This window comes from Pristiophorus japonicus, chromosome 11 (assembly GCF_044704955.1).
Source record: "Pristiophorus japonicus isolate sPriJap1 chromosome 11, sPriJap1.hap1, whole genome shotgun sequence".
NCBI lineage: Eukaryota > Metazoa > Chordata > Chondrichthyes > Pristiophoridae > Pristiophorus > Pristiophorus japonicus.
In genome coordinates this window covers 155,191,245-155,212,736 of record NC_091987.1, presented here as the reverse complement: position 1 = coordinate 155,212,736, position 21,492 = coordinate 155,191,245, and positions in this window count along the sequence as shown.

Sequence of the window (21,492 nt, the reverse complement as noted above, 5' to 3'; positions counted from 1 at the left end):
GGTTGGGGTCGCAAGGATTGAGGTTGGGGTTGCAAGGAGAGTTGGGTGGGGAATGCAAGGCATGCGGCTGCGGTTGCAAGGAGTGCGGCTGGGGTTGCAAGGCGTGCGGTTGGGGTAGCAAGGAGTGCGGTTGGGGTCGCAAGGATTGCGGTTGGGGTTGCAAGGCGTGCGGTTGCAGTTGCGGTTGCAAGGAGTGCGGCTGGGGTTCTAAGGCGTGCGGTTGAAGTTGCAAGGAGTGCGGTTGGGGTTCTAAGGCGTGCGGTTGGGGTAGCAAGGCGTGCGGTTGTTGTTGCAAGGAGTGCGGATGGGGTTGCAAGGAGTGCGGTTGCGTTTGCAAGGAATGCGGATGGGGTTGCAAGGAGTGCGGTTGCGGTTGGGGTTGCAAGGAGTGCGGTTGAAGTTGTCAGGAGTGCGGTTCGGGTAGCAAGGAGTGCGGCTGGGGTCGCAAGGAATCGGTTGGGGTCGCAAGGATAGCGGTTAGGTTCGCAAGGAGTGCGTTTGGGGTCGCAAGGAGTGTGGTCCGGGTTGCAAGGCGTGCGGTTGTTGTTGCAAGGCGTGCAGTTGGGGTAGCAAGGCGTGCGGTTGTTGTTGCAAGGAGTGCGGTTGTTGTTGCAAGGAGTGCGGTTGGGGTAGCAAGGCGTGCGGTTGTGGTCGCAAGGCGTAAGGTTGGGGTTGCAAAGAATGCGGTTGCGGTTGCAAGGAGTGCGGTTGGGGTTGCAAAGAGTGTGGTTGGGGTTGCAAGGAGTGCGGTTGCGGTTGCAAGGAGTGCGGTTGCGGTTGCAAAGAGTGCGGTTCGGGTTGGAAGGAGTGCGGTTGGGGTTGCAAGGAGTGCGGTTGGAGTTGCAAGGAGTGTGGTTCGGGTTGGAAGGAGTGCGGTTGCGGTTGCAAGGAGTGCGGTTGGAGTTGCAAGGAGTGCGGTTAGGTTCGCAAGGAGTGCGGTTGGGGTTGCAAGGAGTGCGGTTAGGTTCGCAAGGAGTGCGGTTGTGGTCGCAAGGAGTGCGGTTGGGGTCGCAAGGAGTGCGGTTCGGGTTGGAAGGAGTGCGGTTGGGGTTGCAAGGAGTGCGGCTGCGGTTGCAAGGAGTGCGGTTGGGGTTGGAAGGAGTGCGGTTGGAGTGCAAGGAGTGCGGTTGGGGTCGCAAGGACTGCGGTTGGGGTCGCAAGGAGTGCGGTTAGGGTCGCAGGGAGTGCGGTTGCAGTTGCAAGGAGAGTTGGGTGGGGAATGCAAGGCATGCGGCTGCGGCTGCAAGGAGTGCGGCTGGGGTTGCAAGGCGTGCGGTTGCGGTTGCGGTTGCAAGGAGTGCGGCTGGGGTTGCAGGGAGTGCGGCTGCGGTTGCAAGGCGTGCGTTTGGGGTAGCAAGGAGTGCGGTTGGGGTCGCAAGGAGTGCGGTTGGCGTTGCAAGGAGTGCGGTTGCGTTTGCAAGGAGTGCGGTTGGGGTCGCAAGGACTGCGGTTGGGGTCGCAAGGAGTGTGGTTAGGTTCGCAAGGAGTGCGGTTGGGGTCGCAAGGAGTGCGGTTGAAGTTGTCAGGAGTGCGGTTCGGGTAGCAAGGAGTGTGGTTGGGGTCGCAAGGAGTGCGGTTGCAGTTGCAAGGAGAGTTGGGTGGGGAATGCAAGGCATGCGGCTGCGGTTGCAAGGAGTGCGGCTGGGGTTGCAAGGAGTGCGGATGGGGTAGCAAGGAGTGCGGATGGGGTCGCAAGGAGTGCGGTTGGGGTCGCAAGGAGTGCGGTTGGGGTCGCAAGGAGTGCGGCTGGGGTCGCAAGGAGTGCGGCTGGGGTCGCAAGGAGTGCGGCTGGGGTCGCAAGGATAGCGGTTAGGTTCGCAAGGAGTGCGTTTGGGGTCGCAAGGAGTATGGTCAGGGTTGCAAGGCGTGCGGTTGTTGTTGCAAGGCGTGCGGTTGGGGTAGCAAGGCGTGCGGTTGTTGTTGCAAGGAGTGCGGTTGTTGTTGCAAGGAGTGCGGTTGGGGTAGCAAGGAGTGCGGTTGGGGTAGCAAGGAGTGCGGTTGGGGTAGCAAGGCGTGCGGTTGTGGTCGCAAGGAGTGCGGTTGGGGTTGCAAGAAGTGCGGTTGCGGTTGCAAGGAGTGCGGTTGGAGTTGCAAGGAGTGCGGTTGGGGTTGCAAAGAGTGCGGTTGGGGTTGCAAGGAGTGCGGTTCGGGTTGGAAGGAGTGCGGTTGGTGTTGCAAGGCGTGTGGTTGGAGTGGAAGGAGTGCGGTTGGGGTCGCAAGGACTGCGGTTGGGGTCGCAAGAAGTGCGGTTAGGTTCGCAAGGAGTGCGGTTGGGTTCGCAAGGAGTGCGGTTGGGGTCGCAAGGAGTGCGGTTGCAGTTGCAAGGAGAGTTGGGTGGGGAATGCAAGGCATGCGGCTGCGGCTGCGGTTGCAAGGAGTGCGGTTGGGGTCGCAAGAAGTACGGTTGGCGTTGCAAGGCGTGCGGTTGGGGTTGCAAGGCGTGCGGTTGCGGTTGCGGTTGCAAGGAGTGCGGCTGGGGTTGCAGGGAGTGCGGCTGCGGTTGCAAGGAGTGCGGTTGGGGTAGCAAGGAGTGCGGTTGGGGTTGTAAGGAGTGCGGCTGTGGTTGCAAGGAGTGCGGCTGGGGTTGCAAGGAGTGCGGCTGGGGTTGCAAGGAGTGCGGCTGGGGTTGCTAGGAGTGCGGTTGGGGTTGCTCGGAGTGCGGTTGGGGTAGCAAGGAGTGCGGTTGCGGTTGCAAGGAGTGCGGTTGGAGTTGCAGGAGTGCGGTTGGGGTTGCAAAGAGTGCAGTTGGGGTTGCAAAGAGTGCGGTTGGGGTTGCAAAGAGTGCGGTTCGGGTTGGAAGGAGTGCGGTTGGTGTTGCAAGGAGTGCAGTTGGGGTCGCAAGAAGTGCGGTTAGGTTCGCAAGGAGTGTGGTTGGGGTCGCAAGGAGTGCGGTTGCAGTTGCAAGGAGTGCGGTTGTGGTCGCAAGGAGTGCGGTTGGGGTCGCAAGGAGTGCGGTTCGGGTTGGAAGGAGTGCGGTTGGGGTTGCAAGGAGTGCGGCTGCGGTTGCAAGGAGTGCGGTTGGGGTTGGAAGGAGTGCGGTTGGAGTGCAAGGAGTGCGGTTGGGGTCGCAAGGACTGCGGTTGGGGTCGCAAGGAGTGCGGTTAGGGTCGCAGGGAGTGCGGTTGCAGTTGCAAGGAGAGTTGGGTGGGGAATGCAAGGCATGCGGCTGCGGCTGCAAGGAGTGCGGCTGGGGTTGCAAGGCGTGCGGTTGCGGTTGCGGTTGCAAGGAGTGCGGCTGGGGTTGCAGGGAGTGCGGCTGCGGTTGCAAGGCGTGCGTTTGGGGTAGCAAGGAGTGCGGTTGGGGTCGCAAGGAGTGCGGTTGGCGTTGCAAGGAGTGCGGTTGCGTTTGCAAGGAGTGCGGTTGGGGTCGCAAGGACTGCGGTTGGGGTCGCAAGGAGTGTGGTTAGGTTCGCAAGGAGTGCGGTTGGGGTCGCAAGGAGTGCGGTTGAAGTTGTCAGGAGTGCGGTTCGGGTAGCAAGGAGTGTGGTTGGGGTCGCAAGGAGTGCGGTTGCAGTTGCAAGGAGAGTTGGGTGGGGAATGCAAGGCATGCGGCTGCGGTTGCAAGGAGTGCGGCTGGGGTTGCAAGGAGTGCGGATGGGGTAGCAAGGAGTGCGGATGGGGTCGCAAGGAGTGCGGTTGGGGTCGCAAGGAGTGCGGTTGGGGTCGCAAGGAGTGCGGCTGGGGTCGCAAGGAGTGCGGCTGGGGTCGCAAGGAGTGCGGCTGGGGTCGCAAGGATAGCGGTTAGGTTCGCAAGGAGTGCGTTTGGGGTCGCAAGGAGTATGGTCAGGGTTGCAAGGCGTGCGGTTGTTGTTGCAAGGCGTGCGGTTGGGGTAGCAAGGCGTGCGGTTGTTGTTGCAAGGAGTGCGGTTGTTGTTGCAAGGAGTGCGGTTGGGGTAGCAAGGAGTGCGGTTGGGGTAGCAAGGCGTGCGGTTGTGGTCGCAAGGAGTGCGGTTGGGGTTGCAAGAAGTGCGGTTGCGGTTGCAAGGAGTGCGGTTGCGGTTGCAAGGAGTGCGGTTGGGGTTGCAAAGAGTGCGGTTGGGGTTGCAAGGAGTGCGGTTCGGGTTGGAAGGAGTGCGGTTGGTGTTGCAAGGCGTGTGGTTGGAGTGGAAGGAGTGCGGTTGGGGTCGCAAGGACTGCGGTTGGGGTCGCAAGAAGTGCGGTTAGGTTCGCAAGGAGTGCGGTTAGGTTCGCAAGGAGTGCGGTTGGGGTCGCAAGGAGTGCGGTTGCAGTTGCAAGGAGAGTTGGGTGGGGAATGCAAGGCATGCGGCTGCGGCTGCGGCTGCGGTTGCAAGGAGTGCGGTTGGGGTCGCAAGAAGTACGGTTGGCGTTGCAAGGCGTGCGGTTGGGGTTGCAAGGCGTGCGGTTGCGGTTGCGGTTGCAAGGAGTGCGGCTGGGGTTGCAGGGAGTGCGGCTGCGGTTGCAAGGAGTGCGGTTGGGGTAGCAAGGAGTGCGGTTGGGGTTGTAAGGAGTGCGGCTGTGGTTGCAAGGAGTGCGGCTGGGGTTGCAAGGAGTGCGGCTGGGGTTGCAAGGAGTGCGGCTGGGGTTGCTAGGAGTGCGGTTGGGGTTGCTCGGAGTGCGGTTGGGGTAGCAAGGCGTGAGGTTGGGGTTGCAAGGAGTGCGGTTGCGGTTGCAAGGAGTGCGGTTGGAGTTGCAGGAGTGCGGTTGGGGTTGCAAAGAGTGCAGTTGGGGTTGCAAAGAGTGCGGTTGGGGTTGCAAAGAGTGCGGTTCGGGTTGGAAGGAGTGCGGTTGGTGTTGCAAGGAGTGCAGTTGGGGTCGCAAGAAGTGCGGTTAGGTTCGCAAGGAGTGTGGTTGGGGTCGCAAGGAGTGCGGTTGCAGTTGCAAGAAGTGCGGTTGGGGTAGCAAGGAGTGCGGTTGGGGTAGCAAGGAGTGCGGTTGGGGTAGCAAGGAGTGCGGTTGGGGTTGCAAGGAGTGCGGTTGGCGTTGCAAGGAGTGCGGTTGGCGTTTGCAAGGAGTGCGGTTGGCGTTGCAAGGAGTGCAGTTGGGGTCGCAAGGAGTGCGGTTGTTGTTGCAAGGAGTGCGGTTGTTGTTGCAAGGAGTGCGGTTGGGGTAGCAAGGCGTGCGGTTGTGGTCGCAAGGCGTAAGGTTGGGGTTGCAAAGAATGCGGTTGCGGTTGCAAGGAGTGCGGTTGGGGTTGCAAGGAGTGCAGTTGGGGTCGCAAGAAGTGCGGTTAGGTTCGCAAGGAGTGTGGTTGGGGTCGCAAGGAGTGCGGTTGCAGTTGCAAGGAGAGTTGGGTGGGGAATGCAAGGCATGCGGCTGCGGTTGCAAGGAGTGCGGTTGGGGTAGCAAGGAGTGTGGTTGGGGTCGCAAGGAGTGCGGTTGGGGTCGCAAGGAGTGCGGCTGGGGTCACAAGGAGGCGGTTGGGGTCGCAAGGATAGCGGTTAGGTTCGCAAGGAGTGCTGTTGGGGTTGCTAGGAGTGCGGTTGGGGTAGCAAGGCGTGAGGTTGGGGTTGCAAGGAGTGCGGTTGCGGTTGCAAGGAGTGCGGTTGGAGTTGCAAGGAGTGCGGTTGGAGTTGCAAGGAGTGCGGTTCGGGTTGGAAGGAGTGCGGTTGGAGTTGCAAGGAGTGCGGTTCGGGTTGGAAGGAATGCGGTTGCGGTTGCAAGGAGTGCGGTTGGGGTTGCAAGGAGTGCGGTTGTTGTTGCAAGGCGTGCGGTTGTGGTCGCAAGGAGTGCGTTTGGAGTTGCAAGGAGTGCGGTTGGGGTTGCAAGGAGTGCGGTTGGGGTTGCAAGGAGTGCGGTTGGGGTTGCAAGGAGTGCGGTTGGAGTTGCAAGGAGTGCGGTTGGAGTTGCAAGGAGTGCGGTTGGGGTTGCAAGGAGTGCGGTTGGGGTTGCAAGGAGTGCGGTTGGGGTTGGAAGGAGTGCGGTTGCGGTTGCAAGGCGTGCGGTTGGAGTGCAAGGAGTGCGGTTGGGGTCGCAAGGACTGCGGTTGGGGTTGCAAGGAGTGCTGTTAGGGTCGCAGGGAGTGCGGTTGCAGTTGCAAGGAGAGTTGGGTGGGGAATGCAAGGCATGCGGCTGCGGCTGCAAGGAGTGCGGCTGGGGTTGCAAGGCGTGCGGTTGCGGTTGCGGTTGCAAGGAGTGCGGCTGGGGTTGCAGGGAGTGCGGCTGCGGTTGCAAGGCGTGCGTTTGGGGTAGCAAGGAGTGCGGTTGGGGTCGCAAGGAGTGCGGTTGGCGTTGCAAGGAGTGCGGTTGCGTTTGCAAGGAGTGCGGTTGGGGTCGCAAGGACTGCGGTTGGGGTCGCAAGGAGTGCGGTTGGGGTCGCAAGGAGTGTGGTTAGGTTCGCAAGGAGTGCGGTTGGGGTCGCAAGGAGTGCGGTTGAAGTTGTCAGGAGTGCGGTTCGGGTAGCAAGGAGTGTGGTTGGGGTCGCAAGGAGTGCGGTTGCAGTTGCAAGGAGAGTTGGGTGGGGAATGCAAGGCATGCGGCTGCGGTTGCAAGGAGTGCGGCTGGGGTTGCAAGGAGTGCGGATGGGGTAGCAAGGAGTGCGGATGGGGTCGCAAGCAGTGCGGTTGGGGTCGCAAGGAGTGCGGTTGGGGTCGCAAGGAGTGCGGCTGGGGTCGCAAGGAGTGCGGCTGGGGTCGCAAGGAGTGCGACTGGGGTCGCAAGGAGTGCGGCTGGGGTCGCAAGGAGTGCGTTTGGGGTCGCAAGGAGTATGGTCAGGGTTGCAAGGCGTGCGGTTGTTGTTGCAAGGCGTGCGGTTGGGGTAGCAAGGCGTGCGGTTGTTGTTGCAAGGAGTGCGGTTGTTGTTGCAAGGAGTGCGGTTGGGGTAGCAAGGAGTGCGGTTGGGGTAGCAAGGCGTGCGGTTGTGGTCGCAAGGAGTGCGGTTGGGGTTGCAAGAAGTGCGGTTGCAGTTGCAAGGAGTGCGGTTGGAGTTGCAAGGAGTGCGGTTGGGGTTGCAAAGAGTGCGGTTGGGGTCGCAAGGACTGCGGTTGGGGTCGCAAGAAGTGCGGTTAGGTTCGCAAGGAGTGCGGTTAGGTTCGCAAGGAGTGCGGTTGGGGTCGCAAGGAGTGCGGTTGCAGTTGCAAGGAGAGTTGGGTGGGGAATGCAAGGCATGCGGCTGCGGTTGCAAGGAGTGCGGTTGGGGTCGCAAGAAGTACGGTTGGCGTTGCAAGGCGTGCGGTTGGGGTTGCAAGGCGTGCGGTTGCGGTTGCAAGGAGTGCGGCTGGAGTTGCAGGGAGTGCGGCTGCGGTTGCAAGGAGTGCGGTTGGGGTAGCAAGGAGTGCGGCTGGGGTTGCTAGGAGTGCTGTTGGGGTTGCTCGGAGTGCTGTTGGGGTTGCAAGGAGTGCGGTTGGGGTAGCAAGGCGTGAGGTTGGGGTTGCAAGGAGTGCGGTTGCGGTTGCAAGGAGTGCGGTTGGAGTTGCAAGGAGTGCGGTTGGGGTTGCTAGGAGTGCTGTTGGGGTTGCAAGGAGTGCGGTTGGGGTAGCAAGGCGTGAGGTTGGGGTTGCAAGGAGTGCGGTTGCGGTTGCAAGGAGTGCGGTTGGAGTTGCAAGGAGTGCGGTTGGGGTTGCAAAGAGTGCAGTTGGGGTTGCAAAGAGTGCGGTTGGGGTTGCAAAGAGTGCGGTTCGGGTTGGAAGGAGTGCGGTTGGTGTTGCAAGGAGTGCAGTTGGGGTCGCAAGAAGTGCGGTTAGGTTCGCAAGGAGTGTGGTTGGGGTCGCAAGGAGTGCGGTTGCAGTTGCAAGGAGAGTTGGGTGGGGAATGCAAGGCATGCGGCTGCGGTTGCAAGGAGTGCGGTTGGGGTTGCAAGGAGTGCGGTTGGCGTTGCAAGGAGTGCGGATGGGGTTGCAAGGAGTGCGGTTGGGGTAGCAAGGAGTGCGGTTGGGGTCGCAAGGAGTGCGGTTGGCGTTTGCAAGGAGTGCGGATGGGGTTGCAAGGAGTGTGGTTGGGGTTGCAAGGAGTGCAGTTGGGGTCGCAAGGAGTGCGGTTGCAGTTGCAAGGAGAGTTGGGTGGGGAATGCAAGGCATGTGGCTGCGGTTGCAAGGAGTGCGGCTGGGGTTGCAAGGCGTGCGGTTGGGGTAGCAAGGAGTGCGGCTGGGGTTGCAGGGAGTGCGGCTGCAGTTGCAAGGAGTGCGGCTGGGGTTGCAAGGAGTGCAGTTGGCGTTGCAAGGCGTGCGGTTGCGGTTGCGGTTGCAAGGAGTGCGGTTGGCGTTGTAAGGAGTGCGGCTGGGGTTGCAAGGAGTGCGGCTGGCGTTGCTAGGAGTGCTGTTGGGGTTGCTAGGAGTGCGGTTGGGATAGCAAGGCGTGAGGTTGGGTTTGCAAGGAGGGCGGTTGCGGTTGCAAGGAGTGCGGTTGGAGTTGCAAGGAGTGCGGTTGGGGTTGCAAAGAGTGCGGTTGGGGTTGCAAAGAGTGCGGTTCGGGTTGGAAGGAGTGCGGTTGGAGTTGCAAGGAGTGCGGTTCGGGTTGGAAGGAGTGCGGTTGCGGTTGCAAGGCGTGCGGTTGGAGTGCAAGGAGTGGGGTTGTGGTCGCAAGGTGTGCGGTTGGGGTCGCAAGGCGTGAGGTTGGGGTTGCAAGGAGTGCGGTTGGAGTTGCAAGGAGTGCGGTTGGAGTTGCAAGGAGTGCGGTTCGGGTTGGAAGGAGTGCGGTTGGGGTTGCAAGGCGTGCGGTTGCGGTTGCAAGGAGTGCGGCTGGGGTTGCAGGGAGTGCGGCTGCGGTTGCAAGGAGTGCGGTTGGGGTTGCAAGGCGTGCGTTTGGGGTAGCAAGGAGTGCGGTTGGGGTCGCAAGGAGTGCGGTTGGGGTTGCAAGTAGTGCGGTTGGCGTTGCAAGGAGTGCGGTTGCGTTTGCAAGGAGTGCAGTTGGGGTCGCAAGGACTGCGGTTGGGGTCGCAAGGAGTGCGGTTAGGTTCGCAAGGAGTGCGGTTGGGGTCGCAAGGAGTGCGGTTGCAGTTGCAAGGAGAGTTGGGTGGGGAATGCAAGGCATGCGGCTGCGGTTGCAAGGAGTGCGGCTGGGGTTGCAAGGCGTGCGGTTGGGGTAGCAAGGAGTGCGGCTGGGGTTGCAAGGCGTGCGGTTGGGGTCGCAAGGAGTGCGGTTGGCGTTGCAAGGCGTGCGGTTGCGGTTGCAAGGAGTGCGGCTGGGGTTGCAAGGACTGCGGCTGAGGTTGCTAGGAGTGCGGTTGGCGTAGCAAGGCATGCGGTTGGGTTTGCAAGACGTGCTGTTGCGGATGCATGGCGTGCGGTTGGGGTTGCAAGGAGTGCGGCTGGGGTTGCAAGACGTCCGGCTCGAGTTGCAAGGAATGCGGCTGGGGTTGCAAGGAGTACGGTTGGGGTTGCAAGGAGTGCGGTTGCGGTTGCAAGGAGTGCGGCTGGGGTTGCAAGGAGTGCGGCTGGGGTTGCAAGGAGTGCGTTTGGGATTGCAAGGCGTGCGGTTGCGGATGCAAGGCGTGCGGCTGGGGTTGCAAGGAGTGCGGCTGGGGTTGCAAGGAGTGCGGCTGGGGTTGCAAGGAGTGCGGCTGGGGTTGCAAGGAGTGCGGCTGCGGTTGCAAGGAGTGCGGCTGCGGTTGCAAGGCGTGCGGTTGGGGTTGCAAGGCGTGCGGTTGGGGTTGCAAGGCGTGCGGTTGGGGTTGCAAGGCGTGCGGTTGGGGTTGCAAGGCGTGCGGTTGGGGTTGCAAGGCGTGCGGTTGGGGTTGAAAGGAGTGCGGTTGGGCTTGCAAGGAGTGTGGTTGCGATTGCAAGAAGTGCGGCCGAGGTCGCAAGGAGTCGGTTGGGGTCGCAAGGAGTCGGTTGGGCTTGCAAGGCGTGCGGTTGGGGTTGCAAGGAGTGCGGTTGGGGTTGCAAGGAGTGCGGTTGGGGTTGCAAGGAGTGCGGTTGGGGTTGCAAGGAGTGCGGTTGGGGTTGCAAGGAGTGCGGTTGAAGTTGCAAGGGGTGCGGTTGAGATTGCAAGAAGTGCGGCTGGGGTCGCAAGGAGTCGGTTGGGGTCGCAAGGATAGCGGTTGAAGTTGTCAGGTGTGCGGCTGGGGTCGCAGGAAGTGAGGCTGGGGTCGCAAGGAGTCGGTTGGGGTCGCAAGGAGTGCGTTTGAAGTTGTCAGGAGTGCGGATGGGGTCGCAAGGAGTGTGGTCGGGGTTGCAAGGCGTGTGGTTGTTGTTGCAAGGCGTGCAGTTGGGGTAGCAAGGCGTGCGGTTGTTGTTGCAAGGAGTGCGGTTGGGGTAGCAAGGCTTGCGGTTGTTGTTGCAAGGAGTGCGGCTGGGGTCGCAAGGAGTGCGGTTGGGGTCGCAAAGAGTGCGGTTGGGGTCGCAAAGAGTGCGGTTGGGGTTGCAAAGAGTGCGGTTGGGGTTGCAAAGAGTGCGGTTGGGGTTGCAAAGAGTGCGGTTGGGGTTGCAAAGAGTGCGGTTGGGGTTGCAAAGAGTGCGGTTGGGGTTGCAAGTAGTGCGGTTGGGGTTGCAAGTAGTGCGGTTGGAGTTGCAAAGAGTGTGGTTGGGGTTGCAAAGAGTGCGGTTGGGGTTGCAAAGAGTGCGGTTGGGGTTGCAAGGAGTGCGGTTTGGGTTGCAAGGAGTGCGGTTGGGGTTGCAAAGAGTGCGGTTCGGGTTGGAAGGAGTGCGGTTGCGGTTGCAAGGACTGCGGTTGGGGTCGCAAGGAGTGCGGTTAGGTTCGCAAGGAGTGCGGTTGGGGTCGCAAGGAGTGCGGTTGCAGTTGCAAGGAGAGTTGGGTGGGGAATGCAAGGCATGCGGCTGCGGTTGCAAGGAGTGCGGCTGGGGTTGCAAGGCGTGCGGTTGGCGTTGCAAGGAGTGCGGTTGGCGTTGCAAGGAGTGCGGTTGGCGTTGCAAGGAGTGCGGTTGCGTTTGCAAGGAGTGCGGTTGGGGTCGCAGGGAGAGCGGCTGCGGTTGCAAGGAGTGCGGCTGGGATTGCAGGGAGTGCGGCTGCGGTTGCAAGGCGTGCGGTTGGGGTAGCAAGGAGTGCGGTCGGGGTCGCAAGGAGTGCGGTTGGCGTTGCAAGGAGTGCGGTTGGCGTTGCAAGGAGTGCGGTTGCGTTTGCAAGGAGTGCGGATGGGGTTGCAAGGAGTGCGGTTGAAGTTGTCAGGAGTGTGGTTGGGGTCGCAAGGAGTGCGGTTGGGGTCGCAAGGAGTGCGGCTGGGGTCGCAAGGAGTGCGGCTGGGGTCGCAAGGAGTCGGTTGGGGTCGCAAGGATAGCAGTTTGGTTCGCAAGGAGTGCGTTTGGGGTCGCAAGGAGTATGGTCGGGGTTGCAAGGAGTGCGGTTGTTGTTGCAAGGTGTGCGGTTGTGGTCGCAAGGTGTGCGGTTGGGGTTGCAAAGAGTGCGGTTGGGGTTGCAAGGAGTGCGGTTGGAGTGCAAGGAGTGCGGTTCGGGTTGGAAGGAGTGCGGTTGGAGTGCAAGGAGTGCGGTTCGGGTTCGAAGGAGTGCGGGTGCGGTTGCAAGGCGTGCGGTTGGAGTGCAAGGAGTGCGGTTGGGGTCGCAAGGACTGCGGTTGGGGTCGCAAGGAGTGCGGTTAGGTTCGCAAGGAGTGCGGTTGGGGTCGCAAGGAGTGCGGTTGGGGTCGCAAGGAGAGTTGGGTGGGGAATGCAAGGCATGCGGCTGCGGTTGCAAGGAGTGCGGCTGGGGTTGCAAGGCGTGCGGTTGGGGTAGCAAGGAGTGCGGTTGGGGTCGCAAGGAGTGCGGTTGGCGTTGCAAGGAGTGCTGTTGCGGTTGCAAGGCGTGCGGTTGGGGTTGCAAGGCGTGCGGTTGGGGTTGCAAGGCATGCGGTTGGTGTGGCAATGAGTGCGGTTGGTGTGCAATGAGTGCGGTTGGGGTTGCAAGGAGTGCCGTTGCGGTTGCAAGGCGTGCGGTTGGGGTTGCAAGGCGTGCGGTTGGTGTGGCAATGAGTGCGGTTGGTGTGCAATGAGTGCGGTTGGTGTGCAATGAGTGCGGTTGGTGTGCAATGAGTGCGGTTGGGGTTGCAAGGAGTGCAGATGGGGTTGCAAGGCGTGCGGCTGGTGTCGCAAGGAGTCGGTTGGGGTCGCAAGGAGTGCGGCTGGGGTCACAAGGAGTCGGTTGGGGTCGCAAGAAGTGAGGTTGGTGTCGCAAGGAGTGCGGTTGAAGTTGTCAAGGGTGCGGATGGGGTTGCAAGGCGTGTGGTTGGGGTAGCAAGGAGTGCGGTTGGGGTTGCAAGGAGTGTGGTTGGGTTTGCAAGGAGTGCGGTTGGGGTCGCAAGGCATGCGGTTGGGGTCGCAAGGCGTGTGGTTGGGGTTGCAAGGAGTGCGGTTGGGGTTGCAAGGCGTGCGGTTGGAGTTGCAAGTAGCGCGGCTGGGGTTGCAAGGAGTGCGGTTGGGGTTGCAAGGCATGCGGTTGCGGTTGCGGTTGCAAGGAGTGCGGCTGGGGTTGCAGGGAGTGCGGCTGCGGTTTCAAGGAGTGCGGTTGGGGTTGCAAGGCGTGCGATTGGCGTTGCAAGGAGTGCGGTTGGCGTTGCAAGGCATGCGGTTGCGGTTGCGGTTGCAAGGAGTGCGGCTGGGGTTGCAGGGAGTGCGGCTGCGGTTGCAAGGTGTCCGGCTCGAGTTGCAAGGAGTGCGGTTGGGGTTGCAAGGAGTGCGGCTGGGGTTGCAAGGACTGCGGCTGCGGTTGCAAGGCGTGCGGTTGGTGTGGCAATGAGTGCGGTTGGGGTTGCAAGGAGTGCAGATGGGGTTGCAAGGCATGCGGTTGGGGTTGCAAGGCGTGCGGTTGGGGTTGCAAGGAGTGCAGCTGGTGTCGCAAGGAGTCGGTTGGGGTCGCAAGGAGTGCAGCTGGGGTCGCAAGGAGTCGGTTGGGGTCGCAAGAAGTGAGGTTGGTGTCGCAAGGAGTGCGGTTGAAGTTGTCAGGAGTGCGGCTGGGGTCGCAAGGAGTGCGGCTGGGGTCGCAAGGAGTGCGGCTGGGGTGGCAATTTCCAAAAGTGATGGGTGGAAATGGACTTGTGGCACGATAATATGATGACAACTGATAGTATGTGTAATGGCTGCATCAATTTACAAAGGAAAGATTACTTGACGTGATGGCTTCAAATTGGAGGACTGTAAGAGAAGGGATAACCATCTGTGGTTATCTAAGGAAATAAGGGATGGTATCAAATTGAAAACAAAGGCATACAGTGTGGCCAAGACCAGTGGTAGACCAGAGGATTGGGAAACTTTTAAAAGCCAGCAAAGAACGACTTAAAAAATAATAGAGAGGGAAGATAGATTATGAAAGTAATCTAGCACAAAATATAAAAATAGACAGTAAAAGTTTCTACAGGTACATAAAAAGGAAAAAAAGAGTGGCTAAAGTAAATGTTGGTCCCCTGGAGGATGAGACTGGGGAATTAATAATGCGGAACAGGGAAATGGCAAAGACTTTGAACAAATATTTTTTCTCGTTCTTCATGGTAGAAGACACTACAAACATCCCAATAGTGGATAATCAATGGGCGATAGGTATCGAGGAACTTAATATAATCACTATCAGTAACGAAGTAGTACTCGGTAAAATAAAGGGATTAAAGGCGGACAAGTCCCCTGGACATGATGGCTTACATCCTCGGGTATTAAAAGAAGTGGCTGAAGCGACAGTCAACCAAAATTCCCTAGATTCTGGGGAGGTCCCAACTGATTGGAAAACCGCAAATATAAAACAGAAGGCAGACAGAAAGCAGGAAGCTATAGACCAGTTATCCTAACATCTGCCGTTGGGAAAATGCTGGAGTCCATTATTAAGGGTTCAGTAGCAGGACATTTGGAAAACCAAAATTCAGTTAAGCAGAGCCAGCATGGATTTATCAAATGGAAATCATGTTTGACAAAGTTGCTGGAGTTCTTGGAGGATGTAACGAGCAGGTGGATAAGTGGAAACCAGTGGATGTGGTGTAGTTGGACTTCCAGAAGGCATTCGATAAGGTGCCACATAAAAGTTAACTCACAAGATAAAAGCTTACGGGGTTAGAGGTAATATATTAGCATGGATAGAGGATTGGCTAACGAACAGAAAACAGAGAGTTGGGACAAATGTGTCATTTTCTGGTTGTCAAACAGTGACTAGTGGGGTGCCGCAGGGATCGGTGCTGGGGCCTCAACTATTTATTAATGACTTGGATGAAGGGACCGAGTATAATGTAGCCAAGTTTGCTGATGAAACAAAGATGGGTGGGAAAGCAAATTGTGAGGAGAACATAAAAAATCTGCAAACAGGCTAAGTGAGTGGGCAAAAATTTGGCAGATGGAGTATAATGTGGGAAAATGTGAGGTTATCCAGTTTGGCAGAAAAATAAAAAAGCAAATTATTATTTAAATGGTGAAAAATTGCAAAGTGCTGCAGTAGAGAGGGACCTGGGGGTCGTTGTGCATGAAACTTAAAAAGTTAGTATGCAGGTACAGCAAGTAATTAGGAAGGCAAATAGAATGTTGGCTTTTATTGCAAAGGGGGATAGAGTATAAAAGCAGAGAAGTCCTGCTACAACTGTACAGGATACTGGGGAGACCACACCTAGAGTACTGCTTACAGTTTTGGTCTCTTTATTTAATGAAGATATACTGCTTTGGAGGCAGTTCAGAGAAGGTTCACTCGGTTGATTCCAGAGATGAGGGGTTTGAATTATGAAGTAACGTTGAGTAGGTTGGGCCTATACACATTGGAGTTCAGAAGAATGAGAGGTGATCTTATTGAAACTTATAAGATAATGAGGGTAATCGATAAAGGAGATGCAGATGGATGTTTCCATTAATGGGGGAATCTCAAACTAGCGGGCATAGACTTAGAATAAGGGGCCGCCCATTTAAAACTGAGATGAGGAGGAATTTCTTCTCTCAGAGGGTTGTAAATGTGTGGAATTCTCTGCCCCAGAGAGTTGTGGAGGCTGGGTCATTGAATATACTTAAGTTGGAGATAGGCAAATTTTGAGCAATGAGGGAGTAAAGAGTTATGGGGAGCGGGCAGGGAAGTGGAGCTGAGTCCATGATCAGATCAGCCATGATATTAAATGGCGGTGTAGGCTCAAGGGGCCAAATGGCTGACTCCTGCTCCTATTTCTTATGTTCTTACGTGAAGGCACAGAAGGGAAAGCTGGCTAAGAGGTTGCTTTGCAGCTAGGGGACAGTGTGGGCACACAAGGTCAATTGCCCACAAGCGCAGCATCACTGTGTTTCAACAGATTTTGCCAATATATTTGCAGTCGACTAAGTAGTAACCCATCGCACAGCAGTGAATGAATTCAAAGTATTCTCTGCCAGTTGTTAGGTGAGCTTTTTCAAAGTATTTGTTTGTGTAATTGTGAAAAGTGATGGATAAAGCAAAAGAAATGATCTCCTTGCAAAGGGAATAAATTTGTGTTCGCTTTGCAGGGCATTGTGAGGCTGAGGGTGAAAATGTGCATCACAAAGGATGATCAGGAGTATATTTGAAGTAAATGTTGGCAGTATATTTGGGGTTGAGTGAGTAAATTGCTGTTCAGAAGCAATGGAGAGTGACTATTGTTAGGATGAAATGATAGCTCCTGGTCATATGTGAATGCCTGCAGTCAATTTGGGAGGTAAAGATGACCTTAAGTGAAAGAGAAATGTGGCACCTGTGGGTGGTTTGCAATGCAGATCCAGTGGAATATTAACTTGAACATAAGAACATAAGAAATAGGAGCAAGAGTCGGCCATTTGGCCCCTCGAGCCTGCTCCACCATTCAATAAGATCATGGCTGATCTGATCCTGAACTCAGCTCCACTTCCCCGCCCGCTCTTCATTACCTTTGTTCCCTTATCACTCAAAAATCTGTCTATTTCGGCCGTAAATGTATTCCAAGACCCAGCCTCCACAGCTCTCTGTGGCAGAGAAATCCACAGATTTACAACCCTCTCAGTTTTAAATGGACGGGTCCTTATTCTGAGACTATGCCCCCTAGTTTTACTTTCTCCTATGAGTGGAAATATCCTCTCTGCATCCACCTTGTCGAGGCCCCTCATTATCTTATATGTTTCGATAAGATCACCTCTCATTCTTCTGAACTCCAATGTGTATAGGCCCAACCTACTCAAACTATCTTCATAGTCAACCCCCTCATCTCCAGAATCAACCTTGTGAACCTTCTCTGCAAGTATGTCCTTCCTTAAATATGGAAACCAAAACTGTACGCAGTACTCTAGGTGTGGTCTCACCAATTCCCTGTACTGTTGTAGCAGGACTTCTCTGCTTTTATACTCCATCCCCCTTGCAATAAAGGCCAATATTCCATTTGCCTTCCTGATCACTTGCTGTACCTGAAAACTAACCTTTTGTGTTTCATGCACAAGGACCCCCAGATCCCTCTGTACTGCAGCATTGTGTAATTTTTCTCCATTTTAATAATAATTAGCTTCTTTATTTTTTCTGCCAAAGTGGATAACCTCACATTTTCCAACATTATACTCCATCTGCCCAATTTTTGCCCACTCAATTAGCCTGTCTATATCCTTTTGCAGATTTTTTCTGTCCTCCTCACAATTTGCTTTCCCACCCATCTTTGTATCATCTGCAAACTTGGCTACATTACACTCGGTTCATTCATCCAAGTCATTAATATGAATTGGAAATAGTTGAGGCCCCAGCAACAATCCCTGCGGCACCTCTACTAGTCACTGTTTGCCAACCGGAAAATGACACATTTATCCTGACTCTCTGTTTTCTGTTAGTTAGCTATCGATGCGAATATATTACCCCAGCCCTGTGAACTTTTATCTTGTACGGTAACCTTTTATGTGGCACCTTATCGAATGCCTTCTGGAAATCCAAATACACCACATCCACTGTTCTCCACTTATCCACTCTACTCATTATATCCTCAAAGAACTCCAGCAAATTTGTCAAACATGATTTCCCTTTCATAAAAATATGTTGACTCTGAATCATGCTTTTCCAAGTGTCCTGTTACTGCTTCCTTAATAATGGACCCCAGCAATTTCTGGGCTAACAGGTCTATAGTTTCCTGCTTTCAGTCTGCCTCCTTTTTTAAATAGTGTCATTACATTTGTGGTTTCCCAATCCGCTCGGAACTCCCCAAAATCCAGGGAATTTTGGTAGATTACAACCAATAGGGAGGGAGGAACTTAATACAATCACTATCTCTGCAGCCACTTCTTTTAAGACCTGTCGATATGATTACTTCACGTTGGAATCTGTCCAGTTCGATTTCGACTTTCTCCCTCATGTACGGAACCACCCAAGTCTTGTGGTGGATGGCCATGCACTAGATGGATCAGTACCTGGGCACCTGTGAAGTTGCCGATGCCTGGTTCAAATAGTGAGGGAAACTTGCTCAGCACTTGAGCACACGAGGCGTCATTCACTGAAGATAGTGCTATGATGTCGTTCCAATTCCATTTAATCTTTTCTAGCCAGCTTCTGCCAAACAGCGTTGGGCCATTGCCTGGAACAATCCACAATGATAGGTCATGCACAGCTCCATCATACGATACCTTCACTGCCGCACTTCCAATGACTGATATGAGCTCTTTGGTGTAGCTACTGTTAGGGGGCCGATAGACTACGCCCACCACTAACGTTTTCACTTTATTATTCCTTATCTCCATCCAAACTGATTCAACGTCTTGATCCTCTGAACCAATAGCATTTCTCACTAACGCACTGATCCCATCCTTTATTAACAGTGCTACCCAACCTCCTTTTCCTTTCTGTCTGTCCTTCCAAATTGTCAAATACCCCTGAATATTTAGTTTCCAGTCCTAGTCACCTTGCAACCACGTCTCTGTAATATTTATCAGATCATACACATTTGTATCTATTTGTGCCGTCAACTCATCCATTTTGTTACGAATGCTACCAGCAGTTAGACAAAGAGCTTCTAAATTTGTTTTTTTACCATTTTTTCCTGCTTGTTTCCTCTGTCCTTCAAATTCACCTTCTACATTTTTGCTTTCCAATTCCAGCTGTACACCCCTCCCTACTGAATCTATTCTCGGGTTCCGATCCCCCTGCCAAGCTAGTTTAAACCCTCCCCAACAGAACTAGCAAACCCCCTCCGCGAGGATATTAGTCCCAGCTCTGTTGAGGTGCAATGTGTCCAGGTCCCACCTCCCCCAGAAGCGGTCCCAATGCATCAGGAATCTAAAGCCCTCCCTCCTGCACCATCTCTCTGGCCACGCATTCATCTGCTCTATCCTCCTATTTCTGTACTCATTAGCTCGTGGCACTGGGAGTAATCCAGAAATTACCTTTGAGGTCCTACTTTTTAAATCTCTCTCCTAGCTCCCTAAACTCATCCCTCTTTCTACCTATGTCATTGGTCCCGATATGGACCACGACCTCTGGCTGTTCACCCTCTCCCCCCCAGAATGCCCTGCAACCGCTCGGTGATATCCTTGACCGTGGCACCAGGGAGGCAACATACCATCCTGGAGTCACATCTACAGCCACAGAAACACCTGTCTACTCCCCTGACTATTGAATCCCCTACCACTATAGCTTTTCCATTCTTCTTCCTCCCCCGTCCCCCCAACCCCCTGTGCAGCTGAGCCACCCATGGTGCTGTGGACTTGGCTCTGGCTGCATTCCCCAGAGGCACCATCGCCCCCACCGGTACTCAGAAGAGAATACCGGTTGGAGAGCGAGAAGGACTCAAGATTCCTGTACTACCTGCCTAGTCCTCCTCTTCTGTCACCCACTCCCTCTCTACCTCCACACTGTTAAGCTGCGGGGTGACCACCTCTAGAAACATGCTATCCACGTAGCTCTCAGACTCGTGGATGCACCGCAGTGACTCCAGCCGCTGCTCCAGCTCCAAAACACGGAGCTTGAGTTGGTGCAGCTGGAGACACCTCCTGCACACGTGGTCGCCCCGGCTGTGAGAAGTGTCCAGGATTTCCCACATGCCGCAGGATGTACACTCCACGGGACTGAGCTGTCCTGCCATCCCTCTAGTTACACTCGGAACTATCAAGCAGAAATAAACTCTAAACCTGAGCAAAACACACCCAGCCGCTACTCAGCAAACAACTGATTTAATGAATTAGGTGTTTTAGCTGATAAATATCACTTATCTATTTTATTGCAGCTCCTAACTTACACCAATGTCCAAGGTTTTAAAAAAAAGAAAGAAAAATACTCACCAATCGAACAGCCAATCGCTTACCTGCTTGGCTGTGACGTCACACTTGGATTTCGATGCTTTTTACTTTTTGTCTCTGCTGCAGATAGTTCCTCCCGATCTGCCACTGCCTTTTCACGCCCCACACCCGGTCAGGTCTCGCGATGATTGCTCCTCCGAACTCTATGTGAATGCCTGCAGTCAATTTGGGAGGTAAAGATGGCCTTAAGTGAAAGAGAAATGTGGCACCTGTGGGTGGTTTGCAATGCAGATCCAGTGGAATATTAGTCTGCAGCAACTGAGCAGCAGAAGTGTGCTGGGCCCATAACCCAGAAGTCAATGGATTGAAACTATTCTCTGCTAGCAGCAAGATCAACTTTTTCATAACTCATTCAATTGTTGTCCACAACCAACGCAGTGAGGCTGAGAGATACTTCGGAAAGGGTCAAGTTATGGCAACGAGTAGTACGGGGAATTCCTGCAGTCCATTTGCAAAGTAAACAGTCTTCGGTGAAGGCTCTGAAGAGAAAGCTGGCCAAGAGGGTGTTTTGCAGCTAGGGGGCAGTGTGGGCACACGAGGTCAACTGCTCACAAGCGCAGCATCACGGTGTTTCAACAGATTTTGCCAATATATTTGCAGTTGACTGAAAAAATTGCTCTCAACCACTAGAAGTGATGGGTGATAGTATGTGTAATGGCTACATCAATTTACAAAGGAAAGATTACTTGATGTGATGGCTTCAAATTGGAAGGTGGAGCAGTGAGTATTGCTCACTTAAACAAGGCAATGCTGGCAAGCAGAGTGGTGCAGAAGTAGTAACCCATCGCACAGCAGTGAATGAATTCAAAGTATTCTCTGTCAGTTGTTAGGTGAGCTTTTTCAAAGTATTTGTTTGTATAATTGCGAAACGTGATGTGTAAAGCAAAAGAAATGATCTCCTTGCAACATCCAGGAGGATTGTAGACATTGGTGACCAGCTTATCGAAGCACTGGGGGCATATCCCGACAGCTGGCCACCATGACCGAGTACATTCCGCGGATGGCAGAGGCCCTTGATGCAATAGACAGTAACACTGCTGGCACATGCCTCCCAGTGGTCCCCGAGCACGGCACTCCATCCCTAGGTTCCGCACCACCACTGCGAATGACAGGTGAGAGCAAGGACCAAGATCCTGCTTCTGCATCAGAGAATGTTGCCCCCTCGGCTCTAGTACCCGCTCCCGTACCCGTGCAACGACTGCATCTGCCTTCATCCCCCCCCAATGATGCACTGCCTGAGGAGCTCCTCAGTCAGGCGCCATGGAGCGAGTAGGGGAAGGGGTAGAGGTGGGGAGAAGAAGGGGAGGGGGTAAGGAAAGTGAGGTGCATGTCTGCAGGTGTTGGCTGTGTTATATCTCTATCTGGGTGTATGTAATTTATTGCAATATATGGGGACTGGGGACCACGCTCCTGCTTTGCCTTTGTATTCTGTGTTGCTGGACATGTTGACCATTTGATTGATGTCAATGGTGGAAAAGGTGGAGTGTGGGTGGGGGTTGGGTGTTATTGGCTGTGATACTTATGATTTCAGACCAATGTTGGTACAAAACTTTTGTTCTTGAACATAACCTTGTTGTGCATTGTCTCAGACAGCTGCACTTTTCCACACTGGTGATTCCTTAACATGAAAGGGTTAAATATAACTTAACATCAATCAACGTAAACTTTAACTGGCACCAAGATGATGGGCACCATTGATGTCTGAGCTGCACACACACAGCAGTGTGTCAGCGTTGTCACTCACATCAATGCTCTTTCAGGTAAATCATTCAGATATCAGCTCCTCACGTCAGAGTGCGATGTTAAAAATGCCAGCCACACCGCTGGCGTTCATTCGGAACAGTTCCTCTTTTTCTGGGCGTTTGTTGGGCGAGCGATATTGTGGGCGATATGTTTGTGAGGTGGTGAAAGTGACGGTGGCCGATCTCCTGGGCGTTAGTTTCACCAGATGTGCTCTTTACGACAAAAATAAGTGGGCGGGCGATATTATTGAATCTCGGCGATAATTCTGTGCAAAAAGTAACGCTGGGCAATATTATGGGCATTGATTTCCCCCATTCTGATGATTCCGCATCAAAAAAGTGGACGAGTGGTAATATTTTTCCCGCCGTTACGCACATGGGGAAAGTAACGCTCGCCGATAAGTTTCCGAAAAATGCCCAACAGTTTCCATTTTGTGCCAAAATGGGTGATATATGGGCGTTATATGTCATTTAAGCATTAAAATGGGCAATAAGTGGGCATTAAGCATGCAAAAACAGTGGAGGCTCTGGCCCCATACATTTGACCATAGCCCCAGGCAGGCTGGTACCAGTATAGGCCCAGACAATGGGCTGGATCCATGAACCATTTGAACACGAATACTACTAGAAACCAAAATCTAAATAGGCAGTCACCTTGGGAAGACCTTATCATACAGACAGGCTGTAGTCAAGGTAATCATGGACAG